This window comes from Lissotriton helveticus, chromosome 9 (assembly GCF_964261635.1).
Source record: "Lissotriton helveticus chromosome 9, aLisHel1.1, whole genome shotgun sequence".
In the NCBI taxonomy this organism is placed as follows: domain Eukaryota; kingdom Metazoa; phylum Chordata; class Amphibia; order Caudata; family Salamandridae; genus Lissotriton; species Lissotriton helveticus.
In genome coordinates this window covers 236,737,362-236,745,842 of record NC_136070.1, presented here as the reverse complement: position 1 = coordinate 236,745,842, position 8,481 = coordinate 236,737,362, and the positions used below count along the sequence as shown (strand labels likewise).

The following is an 8,481-nucleotide window of genomic DNA, read 5'->3' as shown; positions in this document are numbered from 1 at the left end:
CAGAGGCTGCATTTAAAAAAAGGTGTCCAGTTTTACCACCAAATATGTGTTTAGGAGTGTTTCAACAGGTCTCTTTCAACACAAGATGTCAAGTACCCAGAAGTTCGAAACACAGAATTATAGTGAAAAATACACTAAGCAGATCAATTTCTAACACCTCTCGCTCTTTTTCTCTTCTGTCTGTTCAACTTTCCCCCATTTTGAGCTTTTCTTCTTATTTTTGCATCTCTTTCCTTATATCTTCTATTTGAATACTGCTACATTCTTAGTATCTCATCCTATACTGCCTCACACAAGGGAGAGCTGAGTGTAGAATGTAAGGGAGTCACTTAGGCCACAGAAGCTCACCACGTTATGTTATATTGATCTATGTAGTGCTCTAATCACCCGAAGGGGTATCCAAGCGTTTGGGCCAGTAGGTAGGTTTGTGGTCCTCGAGGTGTTTATCTGAAGAACCAGGTCTTCAGCATCTTGAGGAATTCAGGAAGTCAGAAGGAGGCTCTGATGTGTTGAGGAAGGTCGTTCCTTGTCTTGGGTGCTATGTGGTAGAATAAGGGTCCTCCAGTTTTGCTTTTGCAGATGCAGGATCGTGGATTAGTGAGAGTGAGGCAGAGCATGGTTGTCTGGTGGGTTGGTGAAAGTGTAAGCGGCTGTTCTGGTATCCTGGTTGTGTGTTGTGTAGGGCATTTTATGTGTGCATGAGAATTTTGAATGGGCTGGACTTATACCATGACCACGACCTATGGTTTTTAAAGAATACCTAGATCCTGTGATGGGAGAGATAAAGTTGCACAACTACATTTCTCTAAAAATTCAAAGCACTGTGTGGATAGAAATCAACAACGTAGATGTGGTTTTGATTAGTTTGAGCTCTTGAGCTATTGAAAGGAAGTTAAGCCTAATTAAAAAAATACGCAGTATGTTCCAGGAGCTGACAATGCAAATATTTTTCTCTAATGTTCTACATAATTGAAGATAGTATGGGTTTAAATAGCAATAAAAATGTATGTTCGGCAAAAAATACACTGAAGAGGTGATAATTGAGTCATGCATTTATTTTAAAGTATACATTGCAACTCTATCCATTTTAACAATGTCACATCTTAATATCGAGATGGAACTTGATTGTATAGTTTTAGGGCAGTTTAATTGAAGAGATGCATGTTGAATGCCTACGTGGTACAGCATGCAATAATGGATGGCAGCTTTTATTTTCTGGATTCCTTGTCACGTTCTCTTCCTAGAAACTGCCTGAGTTATTTTCCCTGCTTTTGTCCCATGTCTTTACCCTGGCACCTTCCTTCATGTCCCTGTCCTTGGCCCTCTTCAAGACTCTTATCTTCTTTTCCATGTTCTTGACCCTTTCCCTTGTCCTCTGCTTGGCCCTTTCCTAGTTTGTCTCCACAGCCTTGCCAATGGTCTTGTCCCAGGCCACCTCCAAGGTGTTTATCTTCAGCTTTTCCCTGACCATATCCTTGGTCTTTTCCCTGGTCTTTTCCCAGGTCTTTTCCACAACCGTGTCCCTGATCTTTCCCCTGGTCTTCTCCATGACCATATCCCTGGTCTTTTCCCTGGTCATATCTTTCACCTTTTCCCTGACCGGATCCCTGTGCTACTCCATGACATGTTCCTTCAACTCCTTGTTTCCCACGTTCCTGGCCATGACCTTGGCCTGCTCCATAATCTTTTTTTTCTTGCCAGGAGTGATTCCTTGCCCTTGTTGTTGGCCATGACCCTTATCTTGTCCTTTGTCTTGTCCTTGGTCTTGCTTTCGTCTGTAGAGGTCTGTTTGAACTCCGCATGTTCCTTCACTTTCTTTTCCCTAGTGAAAAGAGATAGAAAATAATATGAGAGATGGTCAGTTTATGGTTAACTAAAATGAATCAAAATCTGTTAAGTGTAAAGCACAGTCATTTACCACATAGAAGCATCCACAATACACATGCACAATGTACACAGTCATCATGTTTATTGGGTGATTAGTGAAGGAAAAACATGCATAATACAAAACCTTTAAAGAACAAGCATATTTGTCTCATTTGAACCACCCCAGTATAGTTCAGCAGTTCCAGTGCAAGGATTCTCAGAGCCTTATTGAAAATTATATTTTCCCACTTTGAGGCTCTGTCTCCCGTTGCAAAAATGCCATTTGTAAAGTCTCTTGGTATAATCCGGCATCCTCATATGGCATCTTGTGATGGCACAGTAATGCAATCACACCTATTTATCTTATGTAATATTGGCCCTTGATTTGGGAACGGCAACAACATATAAAAGAATACAATTTTCATACAACTACACGCAGCGTATGAGCACGTAAATAACATGAAAGGTTTTCCATTTTTGTTTAAATTTTTTTTAAATTTTGTATTATCATGAACAGTTTAGACCATTTTTAGTACAGCAACTATTTTCAAAGATTTGTAACACCAAACATTTTGCCATTGATTACGCAATTGATGACATCGTCAATGAGATCAGAAGTCACATATGGTAATAAAGATCTCAGCAGATCATCAATGAATGCTGCGTCCTCAACTCTGCTCCTGTTTTACTCACAAGGGTGCAGGAGGGAGAAGCCATATCTTGTCATTTCTTCTAACAACACAATAAATAATTTAAATGAACTGTAAATGGTTACATCTACTTTATGTTATTCCATAATTTTAATTTATTTAGAAGCTAAGCATAATAGAGTTTCCTGTATATGTATTTCCATTGGAAGACTATTATGAATGTTATTCAAAAGTACTAAAAGTGCAAAGTGTGACAGATATTAAAAACCCCTCTAAAAACTTTGTTGAGGACCTTCTTGTTAACATTGGATTAAACATGTGATTTTTGGTAATTCACTAAGGTTTCCAGGAGTACATATGTGAGGCTTGGCAGGCTGAGGTTCACAGAAGTAGTGGTAGAAGATATCTGTGATTTCTCGTTACGAACATGAGAAAGTAGTTCCGCATCCATACATATACATAGTATACAGTTGCGCACAGGCAAAGGTCTTACATGAAAGCATCTGCACTTTCATAATTTTTTGTGCCCATTGGGAAAACACCTACACCCCCAACCATTTGTAAAAGTATTCCTCTGTTCCTATTCAAATCCTGGAATGTATTTACTACAGCTCTTAAAATCTCTGGCCTTTTTCTAGGCTGATGAAATGTTGGTGAATAGCCACAAGAAAATACATTTTGGAATGCACCCACTATTTGAGGGTTTTCCTACTCTAAATTCTCACATCACATTCTTAGTAGAAGAGTTACTTTCTTGGAAAAGTAAAAAAGTGTATGCCTGTAAAACCACAGTTTGTGTAACACAAATATGGCTTTCTACATAAAATTGCTGTTTTCATATTTAATACGCACTGAAAATATGCAAATAGCCATGGACGTTATTACGGGGTTGCCGCAAAAAAACAACAGTTAAAGATCAGTTATAGTCAGGGAATATTTCTTTATGTTTGTATAAAAACAACTCAAATTACACAAACTTTAGAAATCATACAACTATAGTTATATCTTTAATTTATCAGCTAAGCACCACTTTAAAAGTAATATGTCATACATATAACTCATATTTATCCATACGTACCACATTAACATTCAGATAACTTGTTCACCTCTGTACACAGTCTTCTCACCTAACTCGCCACACTACGTTAACTCTAACTCACCACTGTACCATGCAGAATATTCAGGCAAATCATATAATTTGAAATGTCATAAGTGTTGTTATTAATTCAGTGATTTCACATGCTCTAACTTCTGTAGCATATAAAGGTATAGGTAGTGCATGGATAAGGGGCGAGTTATAGTTAAGGTAGTGTGGAGATTGAGGTGAGAAGACTGTGCACAGAGGTGAACGAGTTATCTGAATTCTAAGGTAGTGCTTAAGTATAAAGACTAATTTAAGGTCTAGCTTTCACATAGGATAACATTGGGATACCTTATTACATTTAATAAGTGATAACATTCAATTTGGAGCAGGCAGACAGTTCGAGGTTGGTGTCTAAATAATTGCAATTAAAATGGTAAGGTCAGATTTTTAGCAACAATTCTATAAATGGCACTTTCAGAAAGTTGTTGTTTTCTTGTCCTAACCATTTGGTGCGTGCAGCCTGTTCCTGGGTCACATGAATGGGTGTAGCTGGCATATGGTATTTTTATATTGCTTTTAATCAACAAAGGGGAGAGAAAGGGTATTTAACCATAAAGGTAGGGAGGGAACTCCTGGTCCCCTTAAATTAATATGTCACAACAAATGGAGGAGTGCCCCCTTGAGGTTGGTTACAACCTCTATTGTATAAGTTAACTAGGTGCATGGCTTGTGACCCAACTTGGGACAACCTTTGTCCTTAGAAGACCCCTCACTCACCAACCTAGTTGATGACATGCTTCATCATCGGGGTCCCACTCAGACAGCCGAGTGTCATCTGGGTGTGCTGCGACACCTGACTACAGTGGAGCTGGTTTCTTGATTTTTTATATGTGCAAATAAACTTAAAATACGTGTATTAAAAGTTGTCCAATGCTACTCACTCATGGACCTTATTCCGGAGTGCTTGGGCAACGGTTAAAATATATATAGTGGGACACCCTTGCCTGATTAGGTAGGCTGTGGTGTCAGTATAGTCGTGTTCTATGGAGTTAAAAAAAGGGGGTTGGTCTACATGTTTCAACCTATGTGTAATTTTAAGGTTTTCGTCAGGACCAGTGTGCTGAAGTCTGGGTGGTGTACACACTCTAAGGTGTACCCTTCCCTCGACTTCAAAAGTGTCTAAATCACAAAATTATGATTTAATGTAAAAGGTGTTTTTCTCCTCGATTCCTGGAAAAAACCTGTGAAGAAAAAAGGAGCAAAGGATTGGGGAAAACAATCATTTGGTACATACTCGTGTTTATTTGCTTCAGGTGCACCTCGTGGTAAACTTTCTCATGACGTAGAAAAACCTCAAGGAAAGTTCACTTAGTTATAACTATGATTCATAGCTAACACAGGCAAACGTGCTGTTCCTTGTATGACTCATAGCTTTCACTGACAAACGTGCTGTTAAATAACAGACTCAGTCTGTGGTAGTTATTTTTTGCATACCCACAGATAAGTTGACGTGCTTGGCTCATACAGATCAACGCATGGGTATCAAACCTCGTGGTCGAGGGGATCGTGAAAGAAATTACTCTCTCTTCATGCATTTGCATTAGGAGATTATTGATTAAAAACATACGTAAAAGCATAGCAAAACACACATGCGAATGCAGCCACTCGGAAACCGTGCGATACTCAACAGGATTACAAGAAAGTTTGAAAAAAGGGGGGAAGGCCAGGGAGTCCTCTTACTAGAAGCGCTCGGATTGCGGGCTTCCTGGGCGTCCCCGGGCCCGCCGTCGGTAATTTCCACGATCTGTGAAAAAGCGGCGGGTGGAGATGGGAGGGTTAGTGTGCCGTAGGGGATGGACGGAGTGCCCATTCTGAAACGGAGGGACATAGTCCCCGTTTAGTTCTTGACGCATTGGCACTTACTTGTGGAAGAAATCTCGAAGGCAGAACGGAACATGTCTCTTGAACCCAGAACCACCAGACTGACTACAAGGGCTAGTTGGCTGGCCTCCTGACCAAAGCGTTGGTTGTCCCAGGTATGGGGCTTCCATCGCAGCCCACAGCCTCATCAGAAGCACCACTGCATGACACTTCTTCAAGACAGTCCTTCAAATTGCAAGTTCTTTGTCAACGGCATCCTCGATTACCACACAGGACCCACATTGGAATCCCCTGCAGCTCCTTCAGAACCAGCCGATGCATAATGTATCCTCAAAGCAGGACTTTGCTTCACAGGCCACAAGGACCTCCAGCACACCATAATGTGCAAATGTTTCATGGAAAATGTGACTGGACATTTGGCTGCTGTGCAGGAGTTCAACGTCTGTGGAAAAATGCATTGATGTCCAAACTTTTTTTGGGACCACCTTTTATCTTTGCTTTTCCATGACCAGTCACCGTAAAACCTTCCATCCTCCTCCAATGTAGAAAACGCAATATTTTTGTGGAGATTAGTCAATTGGGCACCTATTTATTAATAGTGAAAATTCTGAGGAAATACCATTTCTGGTAACCTTAACCATAACGACAGAGTGGCTACTGTTACTCTGTTTGATATATATATATATATATATATATATTTCCACAAGTCTCGAAACCCAGCTTAGCATCCGCTTCTGCTGATTGACGAGAATTCGAAAAAAGCCACAAACTCGGTGATTCTCGTTCCAGTGAGTTTTATTGTGCATTCAAACGCCCACCAGTCGCCATGACGCGTTTCGCCTCAGCCGAGGCTTGATCACACATATATATACATATATATATATATATATATATATATATATATATATATATATATATATATATATATATATATATATATATATTCTGTTCCACAATGCACTCTCCTCGAACACCAATGATCACATCCAATCCATTATCCGCTTTCCAGATAAGTTTATTTTCTTAAATGCAGCATCGTGATGACAAACACGGAATAAACCCAACGCGTTTCGGCGAAAACACACGCCTTGGTCACGGGTGATTCCATTACCAAACAATAAATAAAGTTCCACGTGATAAGTGATAAAAATAAACAACGGATTCAAGGCCCTATTATCGTGGCCATCTTGGAGTGGAGTGTACTCCCATGAATACATGAGTCCGTTGTTTATTTTTATCACTTATGACGTGGAACTTTATTTATTGTTTGCACACTGGTAATGGAATCACCCATGACCAAGGCGTGTGTTTTCGCCGAAACGCGTTGGGTTTATTCCGTGTTTGTCATCACGATGCTGCATTTAAGAAAATAAACTTATCTGGAAAGCGGATAATGGATTGGATGTGATCATTGGTGTTCGAGGAGAGTGCATTCGCGTAGCGGTAGCTACGCGTTGTGGAACAGAATCTGTATACAGGGTTACCTTTGCCCCTGGATTGCACCGCTGTCTTGGTGTCCCGGCGCCACTGCGAAGGATGTGAGCCTGAATATTCAAATATCGCCGGTTGACCGCGTTGGGTTTTGCCACAATCTGATGAGCCTGAAGATTTCTTGTGAAACTCTACGACGTGCAAGTGTCGGAAGTACAACTCTGTCCACTGGTAGCTTGCGAAGTACGAGGGGATGCAAGCACTCCCGAAGTTTCTCTGTGCTCCGTGGATGGTGAGTTCTAGTTACATTCCGATACTGATGTTCGGGGGTGTTGAAGAACGATAAGCATTGACTCCGTCTGAGAAGTACAACTGCAAAGGCGGCGGCGCTCTTCAGTACTAGTTAGAACTTTCTGACTTGGCATTAATAAATTTAAACGCGACTTTCCCGTGCCCGATTTCCAGTAGAGCTACATGCTGGAGTCTGGAAGCGTGGGTCCTCGAAAATAGATCACTGATTATACCAACGAACTGCGTTATTTCCAGGAAATTGTAAAATTTCAATGCATGCAGGAGGGGGGAGCCCCACGTGATTATAAACAATGGAAGATGAGGCAGAAGCACGCAGGAGACTAAGGGCGCAATCTATGTTTGTGCAAACGACAAACGGCTCTGCCATCACTGATTCACTTTCATCTGGGAAAGTGACCGTGAACAAATATCAAAAACTGGAGAAATTAATTCGGAAAGAAATATCGCGGTGGTGGGAGGCGATTACCCTCGAAAAATATCAGGAGGAGAAAAGAATCCCAAGAGGATTGAGGATTCTAATTGCCCCTTCACATGAGGAACCTGATATAGAGCTGGCAGAAGAATGGGCCGAAAATTTGATGGATTGTTCGAACAGAATGCTTTCTATCCTAATCAAACACGCATGGAAAGATAGAATGGCACTGTTAAAACTAATCTCTGACTTAAAGGAGGAACTAATGAAGGAGGATACAACTGAGAATTTCACGAAGAAAATGGAGGAAATCAATAAAAAAATGACCAAACATGAGGATGAAATTGTGGCTAAAAAAGAAAGAAAATTCCTTAGAGACAAAATTGACGATAATATAAAAAGAAAGGGTGTGCAGGCAAACATCGATACAGTGAGTGCCGCAACAGTAACATCGGAGGAGGAAGTAGTAGAAAGTGATGTATCGGAGGATGGCCAGGTACAGGCAACTAGAAGTGTAACTAAAAGTGCAAGCAAGGTCTCACATTTTTGGGAGGAATTCAAGATGATGAACCAGACATCTCAACAACAGAACTGGCAAATAGACAGAGGTCGGGGGCAAGGAAGAGGATACAGAGGAAAAGGCAGAGGAAGAGGAAATACTGGAGGAAACACACCAAAGAACAACAGCCAATCAGGAGGGGCGGCTGGAACAAGTGGAAACACAACAACCCCAATGGGAGTGGAAACACGGGGTCAGAAAAAAACAAGAGGAAAATGAATCGGCGGAATGTGGTAAATTTATCCTCTCATATACTGTCTAACATAGAACATGATGTATTACAATT

General features: G+C 40.7%; 1 pseudogene across 1 annotated transcript in view; it reads right to left on the bottom strand.

Moving 5' to 3' along the window:
* Positions 1 to 1,037: 1,037 nt before the first annotated feature.
* LOC144781131 (uncharacterized) overlaps positions 1,038 to 8,481 on the bottom strand; it is an 18,508-nt pseudogene continuing 11,064 nt past the window's right edge. Inside the window, exon 3 of the transcript XR_013600887.1 lies at positions 1,038 to 1,822. The product of XR_013600887.1 is annotated as an uncharacterized LOC144781131 (transcript). The remainder of the gene's footprint in view (positions 1,823 to 8,481) is intronic.